Consider the following 25,086-nt stretch of genomic DNA (forward strand, 5'->3'; position numbering starts at 1 on the left):
CTCATTATCTATCTTTCAAAGTAGGCTAGAGCTAGAACAAACAGACTTCCTGGAAAGTATTATTAAGACATGTAAGACTAGTGTTACTGGAAGGAGTCTTGTGAAACAATTGTATTCAGGGTAATTTTGTTGATATTGTTTATTTTTCTGAAAAAAACCCCAACCAAACCCTGAAAAGAGTTTCTTGATAGAACAAAATATTCATTGAAGTGTTTTTTTCCTTTTTTATAAAGTTACTCCATATGCTTAATAAAGTTCCTTTATTGAGCAATTATGGCATTTTGTTCATTATGCATTACAACTTGTCACATCTGATGAAGGAAACAGCAAACTCTTTCTCTGTCCTTGAAAACCAAAAATGTAAATAGTGGCATCACTCCCAAGGGAAGAGCTGTGTTAATTGTGGAGCACTGCGTTAGAAATCCTGGATATTGTATGTCCTCTTTGTTTAGTTAGCACGGGGTGGTTACTGTGGGATTTAAACCATATGTCGCTTGAATTCCAAAATTGGTCCTTTCAGTCAGCTGTGCTCTATCATTCAGTATTGATCACAGATAATATGCTTTGCAAATTAGGGGTGGTTACAGTGCCTTTGTCCATAATAGATGTTGTCATTCATGTAGAATAGCCTGAAAGTGAAGAACATTTTAAACAGGGTTAAAGCTTCTATAGTCATCATTAATGAATTTTCTAATGCTCTCTGGATTCCATAATCGTGTGGAGATCAATAGCTATTACAGTATAATGTAAACAAACAGACAATCCATTAGGAATGGAGGGGTTGCACTGAAGCATTTTACTTCTTCCCTACAACAGCACATTAGTTATTGTCAAGGCAAAACTGAATAATCAAGCGTATAAAATACAGTTTGAATGAGATGGTGATTAGTGAAAGTGAGGCTATTGCTGAAAGAAGGCAGTTTTAGTACCTTTTATAAGTGAAATGAATTTGAACAAATTTAGCTGCAATAACAGGATCCCATTTAGGTATTGCTGTGGTACACAGGAATACTTATGAGCTGGGTGTTTGAAAACGGTGAAATAACAGGCTATTTTTGTTGCCTCACACCAACGCTTACACCGTGAGAGCACATAGGTGCTCCACTGGGGTGGGCCCCGCATTGCCACAGGCACAGGAGAAATACAGAGGAAATGGCAGTTCTTGTGCCTGAAGGGCATGGTCTGAAATGTAAGACATAAGAACAAGAAACAAACCAGGAGGTTAAGGGATGACAGGAAGAGGGGTGGTGCTGAGCTTCTCTCAGCATACTTTAGCATAGTCTGGCTAGCTGTGAATCTCTCATCCAGCTGGCGACAGCAGCCGCCCCCTAAGTCCATCGCTGAGTTGTGGCATTGTAAGCATTCACTGTTGCAGAATGACTGAATGATGAATCCAGACGCCAACACAACAAAATCTGCTACAATGGACCCTGATAAAGTGCATTTCTTTTGGATGGTCTGTGATACTGGGTCAAATGTGTGCTTTCTTTAATGCTTCATTAGCTTGATTGCAATGACAGTCAGAGGTATCTATTGTCCTTACTTGCAAGGAGCTGTGTATTTCTTATTATTGTTATACGCAATTTAGTGCAGCTTCCCTTATCAGATAATTGGAGAGCTCAGACCTGGGAACGTCACTGTGCTTTGCAGGACTAAGCCTGCCGAGGCCTGCTGGTGGTCCTGTACGGCGCCTGTACAAGGTTGTGACAGTGTATGTGCACAAACAGAGTATAACTGCCTAAGACTGAAATGTGTTTCACACTGCCTGCCAGCCTTCAGTGGGGAATGTCACCTGGAATATCTGTCATGCTGCAGCAACTGCTCCAGCAGTTACCAGCGCTCACCATTCAATATCACTGTTTAAAGAACCCACTTCACCAAAAAAATCAAATAACCGACTTATCAGGCAAAAAATGATCTGTTTTTCTGTCTCTCTGGTACAATTGGCAAACTGTGTTATTTCCCTGTCTGCTTTATCTATGTTACAAAAGAAATGAGAGTTGCTTGAGCACAGGATGTAACACAGTCCTGTTATTGTTTCATGGTTGGTTGACTTTTTAATGGGAACTGTGGTGCTAACACCAGAGGATCCACACGAGAAAGCAGCTCTGACTGCGACAGGGTTTTTTAAGCATCTGTTGTAGAGCAAGACCCAATGTGAATTTGTGATTTGGAGGTTCATAAAGCCACATTCCTTTTAGGTTCTCTGGAGTCTAATACAAGCTGACCTCACTCAGCAGACTTTCCTTCCGTGGTGTCATTACTGCCTCTACTAGGCCACCCATTTTCATGAAATTTCCAGGATCTTTGAGGCTGCTGTTCCTCTGTGATGTTTGAAACAGCTTGGAGACAGGCTGTATGGTTTAAAAAAGAGAGTGATTATGCCTCCATAAGAAGCTGGGGAAGAGAAAAGGGACATGAGACTTCCATCTCAAAGAAGTTTCCGCTCCATAACACACCACAACTGAAATACAACACAGCATGTCCTTCACATGCATATGAGGGTGCATTACCCAGGAAAAAAAAAAAAAAGGCCTCCTTTTCTTTTAAATTTCTCCCCAGTGGTGTTTCTTGTGGTGCTCCAGCAAGGAGGATGAATGCACCATGCAAATGTGCAGCTGACACTATGGCCACCAGGTTTACCTCTGTGCAGTTGGGCAGGGCAGTCCATGCAGCACACGGCATGCAAGTCCAGAGTTCCCACTCCTGCTCCTGACAGTGGACCTGTGTGGCTAGCAGTGAAAGCAAGGGGAATGAATTCAGGCAAAGCCTTGGCATGGAGAAAGTCATGGCAACTGCTGGAGAGCTTTCGAAGGCACATAAGGCAACTGGGAACTGAGGGTGAGATTAAAAGAAAAGTATGTAGACACCTTAGGACAGGTTAGGTGGATTTGAAGCAGGTAAGCCCTTAAAAACAACATCAAAACTGCCATGCATATTCAAATGACTTAGTGTGTAAGAAGCCACAGGATGTGTTTAATTTACCCAGGAAGTTTCTGTGGTTAGTTGGACTTGTGCTGTTGTACACAGTCGCAGCATATTACTCATACCACCGAGCGTTTATCCACCCAGATGATTCTCATTTACCAGCACCTGTACACTCAGAGGAGCCCACACAGTTAGGAACATTTACTGGGAAGCCTTCTCTGTCCTGTCTGTGAAGTTGAGATCCCCTGTGCTGTACTAATCATGTCACTGCTTCCATTTTTGCAGCAAGGCACAGAAGAGAATTTGGCTTAATCTTTCCTGAGCTGACAGTTTGCTATTTGTGGCATTTTCTCAGATTACATACCCTGTGTAGCTGACAGTAGCTTGTGATTTTCAGCAAGTGGAATGCAAGGGAATGACACGCATCCCTGGCAGTCTGGTAACACATCCACAGTGGGCTATTCCCAGAGCCCTGAAATGTCAAGCCAGTGTGAACAAATGGCTGGAGAGGCTGCCTCCACTGGTGCCTCCAGCCAGGCACAATTGTCCCTGGGTTTACTATCCAGCTTTCTCGAAATATTACTTAATTTTTGTCTGAGTGCAGATTTGCAGGACTGAACCGAAAGAGTTGATCTTATTTCAAGCCTGAATTTTCTTTTCCAGTGTGTCAGAAATAGCCCTGCTGTAATTACCCTGGTCTGAAACTTGGCAGAGAGGAAAAAAGGGCCAATGTGTTGTGTTATTTTCTGCTATTTTTGATTCCTGAGATCTTTCTCGAGCCCTCAGATTTTGTGCAACTGCCGTGTCTCTTGGAAAATTTTCCTGTCAGTCTAAATTGTCTTGCATTTGCTGTAAGTTCTTGAGGCTAATTGCTGCATAGTTGTACACTTAGTCCGCAGCTATCCACACCTCCAAGCTGCGGACTGATCGCATGTGGGTGCAGACCCACCATGGCTGACTTTGAGCATAACCAGTTTGGCTTGGTTGGGCTTATTCTTTCAGACACAGCACTGGGAGAGCAGGGCTACGTCGTTTTCTGGCCCAGCAGGCCTAGGGAAGCATTTTAGCCATTTTTGCACAGCTAGGGTATGTCTGTACCCTGCAGGCAGCTCAGGCCCGTGGGCACTGTGTGACCATGCCCTAGGAATGCCAGCAGTGTGTGTTTGGCTCTGCATGGAGCTAAGTCCCATAAAAAATGGGTCAGCCCAGCTCTACTATTAAATAAGACAGACCACAGGGATCGAGTGCTGGATCTGAGGCGAAGTGGCACAGCCTGGCTTGTGTCCATGGGCCTCTTCTCTCCAAAACAAAGCAGCCTCATGCAAACTCCCTATTTAGAAAAATCCAAGGTCTGTGCTAATCTCTTAAGGGTGCCTAGGCATTGTGTGGGAGACAGTAATTTGTTATGGGCCAAAACCTTACCAGGGTGTGTGCTAAGAATTAACCAGTATGGACAATTGTTGATCAGGGCTCAAGCCCTCCCCTCGGCCCTGGTTTATTTTCCTGTACAGTCTGCTGGAACCAGGGTGGGCTCCTGCAAAGCCCCTGGGTTTGTTTGCACTCTGCAGATGTGAGCTCATGCTTGGCAGGGCTTTGCAATGAGGTGAGCTTGCTCTGCCTGCATTTTGAGTGGACACGGTCTCCTTTTGCCTCTGAGAGCTGAAAGCAAGCCTTGTGACCATGTTAGCATGCTGCCTTGACTGAATAAACTCTGATGAGTTCCAGAGTTTATTACTCTTGGCTCAGGGCTAGGCAAAGGTGTTATCAAAGCTTCATTTTGGCCTTAAGTAAAGTTGGTGCTACATCCAATACTTGGGGTCAAAGTGCCAGGAGGTATATATCGTATGTCTCCCAGTGCACCAGTTTACTGGGATGCTGAAGCCCACCTGAGTTAACAAACTGCCCAGAAATCCTGCACCTTGGGGAAGGATGTAGGAGATACCCCAGGACCTTTGCATGAGTCAGGCTGGAAGTGATGGGGCACACTAACTCCGATTCTGTGCCAGGTCCTGGTTTCCCAGGGAATCACACAGGGTGTCTCCATGCTTTCTTTCCCTGTATCCGTATTTTCCAGGCTTTCTCTATGGCCTCTGGTATTTTAAATTCCTGTTCTTCTGAAAATGGAGAATGAACTAGGTATGTTTGTCTGGTAATATATAATAGTCAAATAATTCTCATTCAGGATCTGAAATTCCTCAGTATCTTGCATAGACGTGAACAGGAATGTACCCTTTAAGAGAGAAATTTCTGAGGAGGAAGTGCAGTTGGATACACTTACTTTTCGTAGCTTTTATGTTGAACATACTTCAGGCTTATGTCAGATGACCTTGCGACTGCAAAATACTGTATGTTACTGTACAGTGTGATTTTACATTTAATGCCTATTTTCTAGGATTTTTTAAAACTGTATTTTACACTGCTTTTAGTGTCTTTAAAAACCAAAGAAGAGTTAGGTCTGAGAAGGGAAAACTAGAGGTATCAAATTGTGTCTGCAGCGTGGGTTTGGGTTTGCCTGGAATGGCAGCACATGGAACCAGGACTACATGAATATCTACTGAAGTATAAACATGCACACTGCTCACATGCTACTCTGAACTCAGAGTTGCTTGGGAATGCAAATCTCTTTTGTTTAAGATAGAGCATTCTGCTTTTAGGAAAGCATCTACTTGAAACAAGTGTCTGCATCACAACTGATCTACAATAAACAAAGACAAATTTCTTCATAAGAGATTTTGAAAGAAAAGAAAGGAAAGAAAAGGGTATCCCTTAATTTCTGGGATGTGAAGATATAACTTCTTTTAGAAGCGAGAGTGAATGAGGGAAGTTGCAGCTACTGTGCTGCTGGGTGTAATTAGTATCCAGATTATATCACTTTTGATAATTAGATCTACATGAAACCGCCTGTCAAAGAATTCACAAGACTTTCTCGTATGCCAGCCTGGATATGTAATAGTCAGAGTGATAGATCTACGGGATAGATCTAGGCTAGTAGATGCTTTGGGAAACACCTTCATCTTTCTTTTAAGCTGGCAGATGGTTTAAGTCCAGGCTGGACCGCCTGCTGTTGTTTTCAATGAAGGAGTGTTACCTTTTTGGATTCATGAAAGGCTCTCAATCAAAGCTAAAATGGCAGGCCAGTGCGGTGAATCAATAAAATCTCTACTTTCAGCTGGAGTGTTGGATAGTAATTCTTCTCGTGTCACTGCCTGGTTAAACAGTCATACTCCCACTAAAAGCCCTATAAAACATAATAGATTCATGTGGCGTTAGTCTATTGTACTGCATTTACCCAGAAAAAGGGAGAGAGGTTACTGTTTCACTAAAACAAACCAGACACTGATGCATTGTGTATCAAAATGTATTCACCCATTTCGCTCTGCCTCATTAGAGCAGGGGGAGCTTGTTTTCCATACCGCTTGTGGAGCAGTGTTAAGACATCTGACATATTCGTTGCAAATCCTAGTTTAATGATGACTTAGACATCAAATCCCAAATGATTTTACATGCTGGCTTTCTGGTTTCCCATTACAGCACATATCCATGTGCTTTCTGTTTATTAAACTACAATACAGATGTACAAACTGGATATATCAGAACATTTTCCAAGAGGCTTTAGCATAAATCAGTTTGCCCTGCGGAGCAATTATCCAACTGTATCATTTCTAATTGCAGGAAATTAACTTGGTGCATCTGATTTGATGTATTAAATTTCGTCGTATGTCATGTTTTTGTAGAAAATGTGTATGGACAAAGAGGTTTCATTCAAAATGAATCTGAAAGTCCTTAAATGTTAAATACCAAGGCTCAGAGCATGCAAGAAAGAATGGCTGCTTTGTGCCCTGCAGCTGGAAGCTGGTGGCACTAAACCAGTCTTACTCAGATGCAGACAAGTTCCCCAGCCCTTGGAGATTCCCAGGTTGCATGTATCAGCTATGGATACCCTTCCCCTGTTCATTCCTCAAGACTGACCTCAAGACTAATCCAGAGAACTGGATTAGCAAAATGCATACAAGAGGTCTGAGTTAAAACTCTGGAGCCCTCTCATGAACTACACTGCACTCTTCTGGGACAGTCAGAATTTAGATCCAAAGTTAGACCCAAAGAGCCAAAGGCAAAACAGTCAGCGTCTTAGAGGAGTAACGTTCACCTTCCAAACCATATTTACCTTCCCTGTGGAAGAGACCTGCTCAAACAGTGGAATTTTTTCTTCCTAATACTCACATGGTGCTCACACATCTGCCATATCTGCCTACCTACCTATCTTCATGCATATTACTCATGGGAATCATTGATTATTTTGAAGAAAGTCATTAACTAAGTCTTTTGATTCCTTATTTTGGAAAGAGTTAGATTACCCTTGCTAGTATACTTATCAGTGCAGCTTGCTAACATTGTAATTCAGAGGTGATGTGCAGGATTTTTATATTTAATGAGACCCACATACCACATTATCTCACCATCTGCGTAGATCTGGGAATGGTTGTAGGAAGTTCCCATTAATCATATTAACATCCATCATGCCTTCAGCTCACTGTGAGGATACAACCACGGAAATGTTTCTTTCACCATGGAGGTTGTTTTCTTTTGAAAATCCACTGAACTTTGCAGCCTGAACAATTTCAAATATCCTTCTCTGCTACTAGGTCAGGTATGACCCTGGCTACTAAACAAGGGCAGACTGCAAAATATCAAGGGTCCCCTCCTCCACCTCTCTGGAACAAACCTCAGCAGATGTAGACAAGATTTTTATAGTTACAAAAAGAGAAATGCATGACAACCTCATTAAGGGAACTATAATAGGCTGTCAGAATATCTCCAAGAGGACAATATATCAATGTCTAGTTTGTTGCAGCATTGCTAACTATGGTAGTTTGTCTGTCTCATAATCTTTCATTCATCTTCTATTGGTCTGATTTCCAATAATACTTCACCACCGCATGCATCCTCTCTCCCTTTCAGCTGCCTCACAATTGCTGACATAACTCTTTAAGTACAGAAGAATCAGGGCTGGTAAGTGACAGTAATAAAAAGGCAGTTAGTGGTCCACCCCACTGCTAGCCCTGATACGGTACATTAGAAGGGTTTTCATTTTCTTCCCTTCTCTACCATCCTGAGGACCATTTTGTCCCATCTCAACATCTGCAGGAGGTCAAGGTCCAAAGAGCCCAGGGATTTTACACCATCTGCCACTAAGAAAAAGAAAAAAAAAAAGGAGGGAAAGGAAGCCCCTAAATGTTGCATTACAGAGCTATTTAAAGTTATTTATCACTGTAATGAGGAACCAATCATTATTAATTGTACCCACCCATTGTCTTTCATGTACACCGCAAGGCTGTGAGACATTATTAAAACAGATTTAAATCACTGCAGCTGGAGTTCTCCCCTTTCACCTTCCCCAACCCTTTGGGAAGATGAAATGGAGTCAAGTGATCTTGTTCTTTTTCTTTCACAGTGAAGCTGGCTCTCCTGTTCTGCTGGGGATCCAGCATTCCTCCAAGCTAGGAACAGTCCATAAGGGTCATGAGCCATCTCACACAGGGCTGTGACAGCTGCTGAAACTGCTTCTGAAGCTGTGCTGGAAACACAAGCAGAAACTCACACCAGAGACCCCATAAGATTGCTTCCTCCTGTATATTTAAAGATTTTCTTCCCCCACCTGCCTAGGAAACATCAGTCCCAGTCAAAAGGCAAGAAAACAACAGTGGACTTCAGGCTTTTCTGTTCATGCATCAGTAAACAGCACTTTTGCTGAACCTGCTTTTGCACATCTTAGGCAGCTGTGGTTACAATAATATGTCTTGAATGAAATGTGCCAATTGGAGGAAATTGTCAACTCATTATTGTGGCTAACAACTGAGACACAAATGTTTCAGCCAGAGCAGGAGGCAATTTTGTAAACAAGGAGCATTCCTAGGGGGATTTTTTATGGTTAAAATCGGTATGAAGCAGACCTGAAATAATTGTAGTGACAAAGGGTACAGCTCTGCTCCAGCTGGAGTTGATGAAAACTCTCCATCTGATTTCCACAGGGTCAGGATCATGCCCTTTGGGGAAACACACCTTGCACTGGTCTACGCTCTGCAGTGTTACTCGCATGGGCCCTGGTACAACCTGGAGTTCAGGTCAGCCAATTTAAACTAGCTGATTAAATGGCTCAACACCCACGTGGATGCTGCATTCCCTCTACTGGTCCAAACACACTTCCAACAACAACCCCCACTGCTTGCTGGCTGTGACAGCTCTGGGCGCGGGCCTGAACACTGCTGTCCAGTAATCCCAGTGACCAGACGCTGCCTGACCTACTTTTAAATCTCCAATGTTGTTTTAGAGATGCCTTTTCTCTCGGCTTTGCTGACATTTTTGAGCACATGTGCATGGATCCCAGAAAACTAACACTTCTGTCCTTGTGGAGGCACAGGAGACTGGGCTGTGTTTGGCTGGGAGGGCAAGGAGGAGGATGGGACGAATGGGACCATGAAAGCTTTGAGGCGCTGTGAGACTGAAGATGCCTCTGGGGACATGGCATGGCAGATAGGAGAAGATGAGAAAGGCCAGGCAGAAGAAAAGAGCAGTGGCAGCCATGAGAACACAGAAGGCCAACGGTGAGTTCAGCACTGTCTGCATGCCACTCGGCACAATTGAAGGGGTATTCATCGTTATCTTCTGAAGGTTTATATTCTCCTTGGTGCAGCATAGAACTGAAGAACATTGGTCCAGAACGGGGACAAAAGGTGGCATGGGATTAGTTAGGGGCACAGTGTCTTACTGAGAGACACCACAGTCATCCTGGAAAGAGGCAGATGCTTGGGTGAAGGAATTTCAAAAGCACAAACCAGCAAGGAGTTTGCTGAGGCTACAGAGAGAGGGAACAGAAACCAAACTGAGGCCTGGCAGCTCTTTGCAGTTCAGATGGAATAAAAAAATCCTAAGAAAAAAATAAATCCTGTCTGTTCCCTTGGAGCCCTTCTCCCTCTCGCCTTTTTTTAAGAAAGTGGCTGTATGTATAATGATGAGGTAAGGAAGATGAATATACCTGTTTTATGATGAAATCATGTACTTTCTGTCATTAACTAAACCCAAAAAAGATGGAACGAGCAACTTTATGTTACTACAAAGAACAAGCTTTCAGGTAGGGCAGACAAAAAATAAATTTCTAGTTGCAAATCTTCATGAATAACAATCAAGAAATGCTTTACACTAAGACTGATGCTTCAGCATTCATCCATAGCCTATGAAAAATTTAAAATAATCTTGGCCAGCAACCCAGTAACTGGTCATTTGTATTCCATGAGCTGTGGAACAACCCAAAAAGTAAACAAGTAAATGCTGGATGCTTTGTTTTTTCTCGTCCCAGCCCCAAAGAGATTATTTGCACATTGCAAAGTCTGCAGCTGGTGCTTATCACAAAATAAATCATGTTTCAGCATTTGAGCACACAGGTTCCTCTGCCCAGATGTGTGGCTATACCTGCGCTGCTGCTTGGGGAATGCACCCAGCACCGATGGCTTTCAGGCGACCCTGCTCTGTGGTCTGCTTTTCACTGCATCGCAACTAGCTGCAGCAGGAGATGCTGAAGCTGCCCAAAGGCAGGAGAACTGTCTCTGTCACCAGGGATGGTCCACTGACACATGTGGCATCCAAGCCTTTGCTAAGTCAGAGCTGGCAGAGGTGTTGAATCCTGGCAGCTGGACAAACAGGTTCTGGGATGTACCTGTAGAGGTATAGTGATTGTGGGATGGAAGAGAAGGAACTGTGGGAAGTTGTCCCTGTGGTCTCACAATTCCTGGAAAGCAAGGCTGGTGTCCCGCAAAGCAGACATTACTGTCCCGCAAAGCAGCAAACATGACAGGGAGTGACTTGACACAGACCAATGCATCTTTTTCTGGCAGAACTCAAACTGAGGTCACAAGCTCGGATAAAGACCACATGCGCCTTTTCTACTGAAACAGCAATTTCAACCGATTTTAACCAGTCTGCATCAGCAGAAATACTTCTGCCCTCTAAAGTATGAGTGAAAGCACAGTAATTCCAGTGGTATGCCTAAGGGAAGACAGGTTTGGGATTACAGCCATTCTATTAACAGAAAATTGACGCCCTTCCCTGCGCTGCATTCTCCTTCCCTGTACAGATGACTTTGTCCTTCCCCTCACCTTTCTGCCCTTCCACCCTTCCCTTTTAGTGATCCAGTTGCCTCAGAAAATCCTGCCCATGCTGTGGGTTTTCTCCAGGTGGTTTACAAAGCAGCTGAGTTTGTGGTGCCATGCAATGTGTTCACACAACAACTCGCTGTTGCCAAATGCTGAGGTTTCTTTTGCTCCTCTGCTCTCTTGCCTGGTTCCTTTGTGCCTGCTCCTGTTTGTCAGACCCTTCCCATAGCCAGTTTAAATCACTGAAATTATCAACATTTCTACATTTCTTTTGGATTTGTTTTCTGCCATTTTCATGAGTTAGTTCAGCTTCTGCAAGGACCCTTTAAGTGACAAGCCAGGTGAGTGAATAGGGACCTTTTATACAGGGCTGAGCTGTCACATTGACTGGCCCAACCTGCTAAAACATTATTTTGAAGCAAAATGACTGCAAAAACTCATTTGCCAAGATGCTGAGCCACTGCCATTCTTTGCTGAAGCCAGTTCTGTTCTGGTGCTGCAAGAAATGCTTACTGCAGTGAGTTCCCAGGCCTTGGCACTGAGGGCAGGCAGTTGTAGTCACACCATTTACAGGCATCACAAAATGAAAAGCATCATCAGAGATGACTGTTCCTTTTGTAGAACTATACACACACCTGGACACATGATGGCTTGGTGAATGGCTGATAAAAGATGTTATGGAATAAAATCCTTTCAGCTCAGGCACCTGGCAGAAATAATATGTGTGTTGTGGGAAATAAACAGCAGCCCCTCAAATCACGTACAGTAGAGGTGGCTGTGAGCTCATCATTTGTTTTCATCCACAAAAGGATCAATAATTACACCTGAGCAGAGTGAAAGATACTGGGATGAAAAGCTTGACACCCAGTCAGTCAAAAATCTGGTCTAACTATTCAGGAAAGGATCCATCACTGCAGCGTGCACGTACACAGGCAAATACAGTCGTCCTCCTTCTGCAGTATGAACATGAGGTCTTAGATGTTTAAAGGGCTGTTTGATTCATAGCAGTTTTTCTCAACCTAAATTACAATCCACCTATCCACCTTCTTTCCTTTTGGGTAGTTCAGTATTCCTGATTCCTTCAGGTGCACTAGTTCAAAGGCAGGCAATAATGTCTTTGAGGTCACAAGCAGAGACGTATATCTGGCATAAGATTGCACCTTGTTACTTTCCAGAGGGCCCAAGCAGATGGTACCTTACGGGGCAACCTGAGAAAGGCTCTCTGCATTGTGCTGTGGGTCTCTCCAAGGAACAAGAGCTTCAAAAAGCCACAAATATGGTTTGTAGCCCTATTCTGCCCCATGTTTTTTGCCTCATTTATCTGAGACACAGCATTTTGAAGATGAAACTGGGTTTTTCCAGTTCAGGATTTGTTCTGTTTTTAAGCTCGGTGTTTTACTAAAACTGTTTGAGAAGACACACAAAAGAGATCCACAGACCTCAAGAGGAGATTCTTTGTGTGAAAATATTGATTTTATCTGACACACCTGCAGTAAGTGAAAAAAATTGTTCCAGCTGTAGACAAGTAATCTCCATTGAAATCAGTCTTCTGGCCCGAAATGAACAATTTCTAAGCTAAAATGGAATAACTTCCATTTATTTTGGTTTTCCTGGTCAGCTGCATTACTTTATTTTGCTTTTTGCAGCTATGATGCTCCTATGATTAGAATCAGGCCGCCCTCATTTGATATGGCATGAAGGGTGTTAAATATTTTCAACTTAAAGACTGTCAGCATGAGGAAAGTTTGTGGTTAATATGAGTATTTATTGCTTTTCACTAAAGACACTATAATGAAGAAACCTATTTTCTTCAGATACTAATTAGACAGGTACATAATTAAACATCTTAAATAATGAAATAGATGCTCTGTAAAAGGCTAAAAATATCTGGCCATGAATTAGTCATTCAGCCTATATTAATAAATAAGTTCTGGATGTCAGCTCACAAAGATTTCCTTTCTGCAATTGGACCACCAGTGCATTGCAAAACCATCAGACTCCCCATCTCGATGCTGCTCAGTTGCATTTCTTTGTGCTCCAGGATCACTGCAGCTTACAGAGCTGGAGTGTTTTGTGTACATACTGAGCCTGATCTGATTCCTGTATGGACATCTTGGCATGTGGAGTTAAAACAGAAACGGCACACTGCCATATGTATAGTGGAGACAGGGAGTGGAATGGTACATAGTGAGATAGAGCATACTCTTTGGTAGGAAGGTTTGGGGAGGGGCAGATTTGTGATATTGTCACATACATCTGGGAATATACGCACAACGTTTGTAAAATTTTATTTCCATCTACCTGGAAGAATGACTGACTGGCTTCATGACAAGAGCTTTGTGCAGAAGGATAGGGTGGCTGTGCTGTGGAGGATGCATATAGGGCTATGCAGCAAACCTTTCTGAGTGCTGATCTGCCTTGTTATCAGTGGGGCCAGGATTTCATCCCCAAAGCCATATGAGAAATCTCAGTGCTTGCCTGTCATAGATGTACTGTGTTCTTGGGAAACTAATCCTCTTCGCTGCTTCCTTCACCTTTGAAGACTGTGTATGTCACCTAGCCACGTGAACCGTTGCAAGGACTTAACTAACTGATATTCGTACAGGACCAGAACGAGTTTATGTTCCAAAGGAGGTGGCTATTCTTAGCCGGGTTTCCTAAGGAAATTAGACTCCCGTGATCCCACTGTCTGTGTTTGCTTTACTGTCGTACTCCCTTTAGCAACTACTGAAAAGTCCATTTTAAGCAAATTTGGCACAGCAGTAGAGGCTCTAGGACACTGTGGTCCTATAACTTCTGTGAAAATAGGCAGTAAGTAGAGGAAAAGCAAGTGGATTAGTGCTGCCGCCAAAGGGAAACTTGCAATGAAAGCAAAGCCAAGCAGTAGGCACTAGAGAATCCACTTAGGAAACAGATCATGGCCACTGGAAAGGCTGTGAACAAAACTCACGCAAACTGTGTAGCACCTTTGTTAACTCAAATTATAGGGAAAGGGCAAATTGTTTTTGGAAGAAAAAAACCACCACACTTCTCCACTGGACTTTTGCCCTTTTCTAAAAGCCTTGCTCAAACTAAATCTTTGTGAAGGTTTTGAAATATTTAGTTACTGCCTTTCCTTTCTTTGCATTTTTTTCTTGCGTGTTCCTGGACTGTGGCCAGAATGGGAAACAGATTGCTGAATATGGCAAAAAAAGCTGTTCTCAAGGTACTTCCATGCCATCTGAAAGCTAGAAATGTTGTAAATCTTGAGCTAGCCTGCTCTTGAAACCTTGAAACTTGCTGACGGTGCTCTTCCCTAGTCTGTGCTACCAGGTGTAACCGCTGACTGTTCTTGTATTAGCAGGTCTCGGCTTTCGAGGGCTGGCCTGCAGGTACCAAGGTAATACTGCTGTTCTGTGTGGTACCAGACAACTCTGACAGCATTCCATGCTGCTGCTTTGCAATGTGCAGTCCTAACATCAGCCAGGCTCCCTACTACATAGTCTGTGCTCTGCTGTTGCCGCCATCCATTTTATCCCCTGGTGCCTTTCTTAGAGCTGAAGTGGCACTTGCTTGCATGCTGTCACAAATTCAGCTTTGGGGACAGGAGATGGACTTTTCAGCCTATTTCCCTGCATCCTACCTCAGAGCAAAGAGGTGCAGCAGAGCAGAACTACGGCATATGTCAAACCAGTGCAGGACCATGCCTATGTTAGGGGCATGCTTGGAAGAGGGGTTTATAATTCCATAGAGAAGCATGGAAGCTCCTATGATGCTCTTTTGTGTTGGAAACTATCACCATGTAGAGACAGGTCTTTCCTTCTGTCAGACAGCAGGATCAGGTGAGCTGAGGTAGAAAGAATTGTTCAGTTTCTAATGCTTCTCCCCTCAAACTCTCCTAATCTTGCCAGTTCTAGCAATGTGTCATGTTTATTACATTACAGTACTTGGTGATATCATATTGCTTTTTTATCAGTGTTATGAAACTTCCAAATAACACTGCCGACGATTCCTGTTCACTTGTTCCTTCTGCTTCTTTGGTACATCTTTGTCTTACTTTGATTTAAATGTACAAGATACAGGCTGTGCCTTTGCTAGGTTATTGCAATCCTCAGAATAACATGTCCCTGATGACTGGCAGGATCTCAAGGAACTGCTATAACACAGATAATGAACACTGTTTTTATTAAAACTTCTGCAGAAGTTCTAGCCAACTTCCAAGATCATGTCAATAAAGGTAGTTTAGGTAAGTCTCAGAAGGTCATAGTTTCCTTATACCCCAAATAGACATTTTTTCCATGATTAATATAAATTGGATTATTGATTTCTGTTTTTCAGAGAGTACAACCAAATCTAACAAAGGGAAAGGATTAATATTTTTGCATATATTTAATGAAAAATGGTGAATAATTATGGACTGCAAATTGATTCCAACCATGTTTGCTAGGAAAAAGTCTAGTTCTTTTGTTCTGCATTTTATTCTTCTGGACAGTCAACCTCATAAGAGATAGGCTGTGTAGATCTTTACAGAGGCTTGTATTCACATGAGAGCTCAGTTGATTTCCTGGACAACAGCCTAGGGATGTAAGTCCTGCCACTTCTGATGAGCACTTAGCAGATGTGTAAATGACAATAAGCATAAATAAGGTATGTATCACTCAGGTCTGTACCATGTATTCATTTGGAATGCCACTTACTGTTGTGAGTGTGTCAGCTAATCTCAGAGCAGCATGTGTGCAAGAACAACTGCTCTGCAGCAGGAGGACGGCTCCGGAAGGAAGGGTAAAAAATGCCACAGAAAAGTGTTGAGACATTTCCCCTCTTTGACTGTGAACGAGCCACAAACCATTTACTGCATGTGGTGGTTGTCAAAGACAGAGAGAAGAAAAGGCTGTTCAGACGCCTTGAGAAAGACATTCATGAAAAGTTAGGGTTTGGTTATTTCATCTTGGGTTGACACATGTACCTTCACTGAGGCCAGTGTACCTTCTTTACCTCCACAGCTCCTTCAGAGGCTGACTAATCATTTGATATTCTAGTATTTGATTAATTCTGTAACTATGATTCTAAAAATTGATGTCCTGCTGATTAGGCACCCTGTACATGGACACTTCCTGCCCCAAGAAACTATCTTTCTAGAGAAGCAGACAATAGCTAGGATAGGGGCACTTCATCTTCCCTGCTTTAGAGATGAGGAATTGGACATGAGAGATTAACTGGCTTTTCAAATTGTGTCAGAGCCAGAAACTAGTTTCCTGTTACCTGATTCCCCTACAAAAGCTTTAACTATCCCAACAACAGCTTTAACTATCCCTTCCTCTCAAGTAAATCGAGACCTTTATGAATTACTTTTGCCAGTGAGGCCATACAATGGTGGAACATAGGCTAGTGAGTGAATGGGGATTTGTAAGTAGGGCACACACATACACTATACATGTAACTGTATAATCTCTGACCATAAATTGAAATTGCTTGCTTTCTGCCAAGGAAAGGTATATGCCTGCTTTTTTCTTTACAGTATTTCAGTAAATTTGGCTTGAAAGGTTACTTCTCACCTCTAAAGGATATATGTTAATATCTACAATCCAATCCTGTCTCCCTTTGGGTTGAAATAATGCTGGGTGAATTATATGAATTCAGGTGAATGCTCAAGCTCATGACAGTAAAATTTGCTACTTACTGTTGCCTGTCCCTGAACTTTCAGAGGAGAAATGTTCCAGGGGAGGGAGAAGACAATGGAAATGTTCTCATCACATAATTTTCAGAGTATGGGAAAACTAAAAAAAAAAAAAAAAGAAAGAAAGAAAAAGAGAGTACTCCTGCCAAACATACTGCAAATTTTCACATAATTTCTGGAAATGAGTTGCATTAGAAGACTCAACCGTTTAAGTTATGCAAAATCAATATGCTGTCATCCACGGCTATGAGCATGTCTCAAGGACAGTTTCATTTCCACAGAGGGAGGTGACGGTAGTTGGGCAGTGCATGTTGAAGGTTGGAATTAACTCAGAAGAGCCTGTTGTATATATGAATAGAACAGAACCCCAGTAGGTGAATGATTTACATAGGGGTAATCAAATCTGGAAGAACTAAAGGTTTACCTTGGTAGCCATGAATCTTCATATAGCCTTATTTATATATTTTTTTAAACATAATAACATCAGGTAATCAGAGGACCCTCACAAACATAATTGCTTTTACCAAGTTTAGGTGAGAAACTTGAGGGTTTGGTCTATTCCTTTCTACAATCCCATTGTACTTGATTCCATTGTCAATATGTTTCATGGCAAGTACGATTTCCAAGTGTTATACTGTACTCCATGTGACAGGGCCATCCTGATCTGGTGGTTTTGTTTAAAAACCACAATGTATTTAGAGGAACTGAATTCTCACGGACATGGCATGGCTAGCAATCAGGGCTGGCGTATCCTCTGTTGTAAATGGCTGTCACTGTTCCTTGTTGCTCATAGGGCAACACAAGTTCTTACCAACAACAGGGTTGGAATACATGGCACTTGCTCACCATCTGCATTTCTAGCCAGTGGAACAATTCCCTTTTTAAATCTCAAAATCAAACAAATCTGCATTTTAAGACACCGGTCTCCTTTTATGTGTACAAAGGCTTTTTTTCTTTTTCCTGAAAAAAAACCTCCACCCCAACAACACTTGCTTGAAAATGTCTTAAATAATATTGAGTTTACTTACTGGAGTGTTATGTGGAAGCACTGCAATTTATTTCAATTTCATTTCTGTAATTTCTTAAAAGAAAACAACAGAAACAGAAAACATGACATCAGGGAGTATGAGGTTCTGGCAGCTTGGCATCTCTTTCATACTGTCATGGAATGCAACTATGATACCAAATATTTTCTGCTCCGAGTCACATTCTTACAAAGGAGAGGCAAAAAAAGATTGGATGGAGATGGAAATCCTGGTTTATAATAGAAAGGAACTTGGTACACTTATAAGTTTGCGTATGTTTGGATAAAGGAACCTGGAGTTTGTATGTCAGGAATTTGGTAGGAAGCAGTGAAGAAAATGGCAATGTTCTCGATCATTTTGCCTTATCTGGTTGACTTAGAGGGTTTTTCAAGGAAAATGAGGACACAACATATGCTAGCAAATCTTTGATCTCAGTGAATAACTGCCAGCTTTGTGAAAATGGGGGTGACTGCATTTTGTACAGTGATGATACCGTTGCTCTGTACTCTCTATCTGCTGTATACATTTTCACGTGTTCTTCAGAAAAATAGTCAATAAGGGAAGTCAGCTTTTTCCCACCAACACTGCCATGTTACATTATGACTCTGATAGTCAGTGGATGGACTTTTTCTTCCATTTTAAGTAAATTCTAATTGGTTGCCCTTCAATGGGCAGTAGAATTTTTGTTTATATAAGTTCGTAGCTTTTTTGAACAGCAGCTTTGCATGCCATGCATGCAGGTTGAAGTCACCTTCTTGCTGCCTCTCCCATCCTTCAGATCATAAAAGATTTCCACTCAAGGCAGGGTGCAGCACCACTAGTTCACTTTCACACCCACATGCCACCTCCATGAGTTAAGGCTCAGAGAACTTGCATTTGCCTGCACTTCACGTTTCTGACTGTTGCTCAACGCTTTGCCCTTTTTCCTGTGGCTCTGCCCATTACCCTGATGCAAGCTGGGGTTACTCCCATCTGTGGGCAGCAGAGTAGCCCTCCTATTCAGCAAGTATCTGGTATCTTTGCTTTCCATCCCTTTTTCCTTTTTGGCATGATATAAACTTGGGGATTCAAGCCCGCTATAGATTGATGTTGCTGATACACAATGGACAAGGTTGAACCTGAAGTTCAGACTCTGAAGTCTAGGCGATACAATAATCAATAATCAATCCCTGGAGCATTTGAGAGAGGTTCAAACTCTGACCATGACCAAGACACACAGAGAAATGAGTGAAAGCAGTCATTCCTCAGGTCAGTGTGGGTGGCTTACAGAAGCACCACATACTTTTTTCAAGATGAGCAGAATCACAGGCAGGAACTTCCAATCCAAGCCAGCAGTCCAGCTATACCCACACCCCCCTTTTTGGTCGGTGGCTAGTACCACCACCGTCGGTGCCAGCTAGTGCTGGGAGAGTTTCCTATGCAAACAAGAACTTGCACATAGGAAAATTCCTTCCTATATCTATGCCTATCAGTAAATCTCTGTCCTGTGTCCTGAACCAAACCTCTCTTTTTCCTAATTCTACATATTACAATTGGAGAAGCTGGCACTATTCAGACAAGTCTTGGATCTTTTAAAAATCAGTAAACTAATGTCATCTGAGATGTCTTTGACTGTTGTCTTCTTATATGCAGCGCCTATTTTTGTTATGGTGAAGGATGAATGCACAATTTATATTTCCCTATATCACTTGCTGTTGTATATTTTTATGTGGTGTCATTTCTTATTCATTTCCTCCCTGAATTGAACTTCCCTCATATTTTCTACTTGCTTTACACAGCTTTTTCTCCACTTTAAACAGTCTTACTGATATAGCAAAGCACTGACAGTGTTGTACAAGACTCCTGTGAGACCTCATCTGGAGCACCTCGTGTAACTTGTGGTTGGGAAATGACACACTCTTGCACAGGTGATTGGGGAAAGGGAAGATTATCATGTGAGAGAAAAACAGAAGATCCTGGCTTGTTTAGCTCCGCAAGCTGAAGGCTGAGAGAGGAGATAACTGCTCTCTGTGCATCAGGAGGTTAAATACCAGCAAGGAAAAAGAACTTTTTACGCAAAGGCTGATGTTGACATAATAACAACATGGGTAAAGACTCGCTATGGCTGTATTAAACCTTGGGAGTTATAAGAATGTCCCTAGTGGCTACAGCGGTGAGGCTCTGCAATTGTCTTCCCATCAGAGTGGGGAAGGACTAACTGCTTCCAGGCTGGAACTTGATAGTTTTATGGAGGAAGAAAGCATGACATGGTGCCCAAGGTCGTAAAGGACCATTCAAAGTCATTGAATTCAGAGGTTAATTTCAGTTTCTCTGTCTGGGGGTCCAAGGTCCAGACTGTAAATTTAGATTTCTAGAAGACACTTAAGTGTTTTGTCTCCCGTTATATCCCTCAGATAATGGAGAACAATACCCCTCAGCCAAAAATAGATACCAGCATTTGATCAGTCTCCACTAACTCTAATGAGTAGACACCTACTTTTAGACACCTCAGTTTAGATGTTAGCACTGGAATCTCATCATAGTCTGCTTTAATTGCATAAAGCACAGGAGCTTGACTCAGCTGGCTAAGGAAAAGTGTCTTGTCCAATCTGAGAGGCAAGTAAGAAATCTGCAGGGGCAGGCAGATATGGCATAGGACCTGCAGAAGACCTGCTCTCTTCTGAAGGAGTAGCCAGGGGCTCAGCAGACATGAGGGCGTCTTAGACAGCACAAGGTGCCTATATCTGGGCAACTGAATTGGACCCCCAACACAGGGGAGCATCGAATCGATAGTCATAACCTTGATAGTGTTCACTCTTCTCCTTCTCTGCTTTTTCTTATTTTCTGCTGTATTTTTCTTCCTTGGCTACAGCAGTTACATACTTCAGAACTGACTCCAGAATCTTGAAAAGCAAACAGAATTATGCATATTTAAGCTAAAAGGGAATCAACTAAGAGTATAACTTTCCTTCCCAAGTAAAGGCTTCCATGTGCAATGGACATGTGAATTCTCTTACAGCCCCAATCCTTCTGCTGATATTTCACTAATGTTCTCAGCACAGTAAACTGAGCATTTTCAGGCTTCTCAATGACACAAGTTAGTTTCTTCTTAGCCAGCAGAAGCAGCCTTTTAGCCTTTTCATAATGTAGAGCAAGAAAGGACTTTAAGGAAGGGCAAACAGCACCAAAAGGTAAAGCACTGGTTCGCTGCAGGATCCCAGTTGCCAGCCATTATTAATATGCTCATTTCTGGATTTGTCTTTGGGGCTTTCCTTGCACAGTGACATTAAAAGTCTTGGCAGATGTTAAAAGTAAACACATTCCACAGTGTTTGTCACCCCTCTGTAGGGAAGGAAGGTGTTACTGATCACCACCTTGCAACCCCTTGATAGAAACAACCAGTGTTACCGAGGCACGCAGAGGGAACAAAACCCAACCCAAGCTGTAGTGAGGACTTCTTGAGCAAGTAAGAAGGGAAGGAGAATAAGACTGAAGATTTAAGAAGAGACAAGAGATTATGCAACTATGAGCTGTGAATAATATCCTGGCAGTACAACCCCTCCAGAGATAACTTGCCACCTGCATTTCTCTAACAGGCACCTCCAAGTCAGTGAGAAAAATGGAGCAGCTTTTGAACAAAAAGGGAAGGGGAAGAAAGAAAAATCAGACTAAGCGCTCTTTAATTCTAGCCACGTTAAACTCTAAATGCTGCCAAAAAGCCAGTAATAAAATTTAATTCTTTCTGAGGACATGATGATCAGTCATCCAACCAAGAATCTGAGTCTCCTGGGAGTGTTTCTTCCATCGTGGGGCTTGAGTAGACTTGACCCTCTCAGCATTTCATATTTCATAATTGAACTCAATGTCCCTCACACTTTTAACATCTTCCTAGATTAAATAAGTGCATTAATCACTCTTGCCTCAGAGCACCGCTGAAGATGGAAGTAGGACACCAGGCGCATTTTTGGAGAGGTGTGGGGAACGGAGGTGTTCGGTGCCTCGGTGCGTGTGTTAGTACGTGTCTGTGCCTGAGTTGCAAACAAGCATGAAACCCCCTGCAGGCGCGTTACAGACCCCAATATATTGCTCCAATATATATGATCTACCACCACCTTAACAGTTTCACTCCAGAGACAGTGGCATACAATTGAGCACTGTGCTTCTGTGGCTTATCTCTGGAGAAGTAAAAAAAAACAACAACAAAAAAACCCCCAGCAAACCCTTTTTAACTGGGTGCTTTGTTATGATTTATACATTTCTCTTTTGCATAGCTGGGGTTTATCTTCTTCAGCTGCAAGAACTTAGAGCAAATGATAAACGAACACATCAACCCAGAGCCTGCACTAATGCCTGACACAAACATGTCACTCGATATTTAAGTATTTATTTATTCATTTATGTTTTTGTAGTCTTTTCTTAGGCGCAGAACCTTTGTATTTATTGTAATAATGGTGACAAAATGTGGGAACGGGGCGAGGGGGGGGGTGTGGGGTGTGGGGGTAGGGGGGGAGAGAACATAGATGCAAGCCAAAAAAAAAAAGCAGCGACACCAGAGACAGGGGAAGGATCCTCGCTGAGGTGGGGCAGTTGCTCTTGCTCCTTCTCTTAATTTTCACTTTAGCGGAGGAAAACCTAGCTGGGGAGCGGGCTGCCCACCGGGTCCGAGCCCGGCAAGGCCTCGGGGCTTGGCCGGAGGGGAGGCCTCGGGGGAGCGGGGCGAGGGGAGCCTGAGGGGAGCGGCCCTGGGGCGGCCGCAGCCGTCTGAGGGGGGCGAGGTGAGGCCGAGGCCCAGGGGCCCGGCGCGGGCAGGCCCGGCGGCGGGGCGGTCCCGCCACCAGCACGGCGGCGAATTGCCGTGGCCGCGGGCCCGGCAGGGCGGGGGTGCGGGAGGGGGGTCCCTTCCGCTCGGTCGGTCCGCGGCGGGGGCGCGGGGCCGGAGGGCGCGGCGAGGCGGGAAGGGGACAAAAGCGGTGGCCGGCGCTGGCTGCCGGAGCGGGGTGCGGGGCTGAAATCCTTCACAGTCCCCGGACACAAACCCTCTTAAATCTTCATCGGAAAGTCATTAGGAATCTGCCGGCGGGGCCGGGCGCAGATTGCCAGGGGAGGGCACCCCGGCCCCCCGGGCGCCACAATACCTGCAGTGAGCTGGAAGGGCCGGGGCGGGCCGGGGCACCGCTCCTGCCGCCGCCGCGGCCCCGCTCAGCCCGGTCGGCAACAGTTTTACGATGTGTTAGAATTTACATTCACGTGTTGTTAACCATTCTTCGGCGCAATGAAACGTTTTATCTGTCTGACCTCAACCTTTGCCATATGCTGGTGCAAACTGTTCAACTTAAGCCCCGACGAGCTTAAGAAAAGGAGGAGGAAAAAAAAAAAAAAAAAGAGGAGAGAAAGGAGGGTCCGAAAAGCACATTGCAGGGTAGGCTCTGTTGTTGCTATTGCTAGCTGCCTTCCTCTCGGTTTTCCATGGAAACGTTTTGAAAGCCAATTCCAAAAAAAGAAGGAAAAAGGGAAAAGAAAAAGATCCACGCTGATAAATGAATGGTGGCTCAGAACATGCCAGCTCTTCACTAATTGTCCGCTTTACATATGCTCCTCCATGTCTGGCAATTCCTTTTATATTGTGGAGAGACAGCAATGAAACTTCATTATAGTGCTTTAAGGACAGATGCAGGGAATGCATTTGGAATTGATTGGAATGAGTTTTATAAGGTTTTTATTTATTTTATCCTAATTTCCAGATTGCCTTAGCAGCCCAGTTGGTTTGGAAGAATAAGAGATGGGGATTACAGAAGGAGAGTGATAATTTTGTGAGGCAGTCTGGTAATTCGTAATGAAAGACCCCATTTTGTGCTTTTGAAGATGTGCCTTGCGAATTCCACCCTGTTTCTCTCGGGGACATGCATTGTGGTATCACCCTAGTCTTGCTATTCGATTCCTCTGAAACTGGTTACAAACCTGTCTCTGCATTTTGCCTCTGGTGTCTGGATGTGGTTAGGTGTTTCTCACAGTGTTTTGGGGTGGGTTCAGCAATCCAGAGTGTGCTTCCTAATATCTTGTGTGGTGTCTTTTCATGGGATTGTGGTTATTTCTGTACCGAGAAACATCAGTTTTCCTTCTTCCCACAGATGCCTCTCGAGTCTAGTAAGAGTGGTGGCACTGAGGAAACCTGGCTTCAACTCAGCCTCCTGAATGGTCTTGGACTAGTCCCTAAAGAGGATGTCTGCAACAAGGTGCTGTAATGTCATGTTCAGCAGCAGGGGGGCTGTGGAAACAAAAAAGCTCGAGTAGCCCCTGTTCAGCTGTGAAGTTCATGCCTGAGGAAGGTGCTTTAGCAAGTGCATGGAGTTGTTTATGAGAAGGTTTTGAATGCTTGAGGATACTAGATTAGTTAGGAGTTAAGCAAGTCCTTGGTGAATCGGCTAGCACTTAGGTTCCTGGAAGGTCGCCAGCTCCTTTTGTAAATCTCACCGTTGCTTTGTAAGCCTCCCTCTGTAAAGCTATGGTGGCCCTGGGGGGCATTCAGGTAAGAGAATTCTCGTGGCTAGATAAGGCTCATATACTCACTGTAGTAATGAATCCTCCAAATGAAGAGCCTAATGATGTATGTTAGCATTGTGAGCTGATACAGCCCGCCAGTAATCCCTATGCTGAACCAATCATTGCTGCAGCCCCTTGCAGTATATATTGCTGCATTTCATGGTATGTGGCATGTCTCTTGGGGGAACAAAAATCATTGTTGCTTTCTGTGAAACCCTGCCAACCCCTCTCACATTTTTATAAGTAATTTCCATTCTGCTATGGTCTATTGCACATGATGTTTTGAAAGAGTGGGAAAGAGTTAAGCGAAATGAAGACCATTATCAATATTTTATTTGTCACAGCTGAAAAATTGCATTTATAGGTCAGTCCATTGCAATCCATTCATTGATTTCAGTACTCAAAGCCCCCAGGGAGCGTCTAAAATCCACTGATGTTTCGGAGTGCTAAGTTTTGTGTTTGGATTTCTGATAAAACTGAAAGATGTGTCAAAACCATGTAACAGACTCTGGATCTGATTTACCACTGTATACTTCCAGTCTCTGCTGGTGTTAACGCCAGTGATTTCATCGGAGTGGAGCTGCATGGTATTGATTTAATTCTTAGTTGATGTGACCCTCCAGAGACATACTTCCCTGCTCTTATTCCCACTGACTTCAGTTCAGGAACATAATCAGGATCATAATTAGGAATGATGACCTGATTCAGTCAGGCATAGAAATACAAGCCAGTCTTGAAGTTTCTCAGTGATGCTACTGACTGTAGTGGGACTATTTTCTTCCTTAAAGTCAAGTATGTGTTTACAACCCTT

Source organism: Falco rusticolus, chromosome 2 (genome assembly GCF_015220075.1).
Source record: "Falco rusticolus isolate bFalRus1 chromosome 2, bFalRus1.pri, whole genome shotgun sequence".
In the NCBI taxonomy this organism is placed as follows: Eukaryota; Metazoa; Chordata; class Aves; order Falconiformes; family Falconidae; genus Falco; species Falco rusticolus.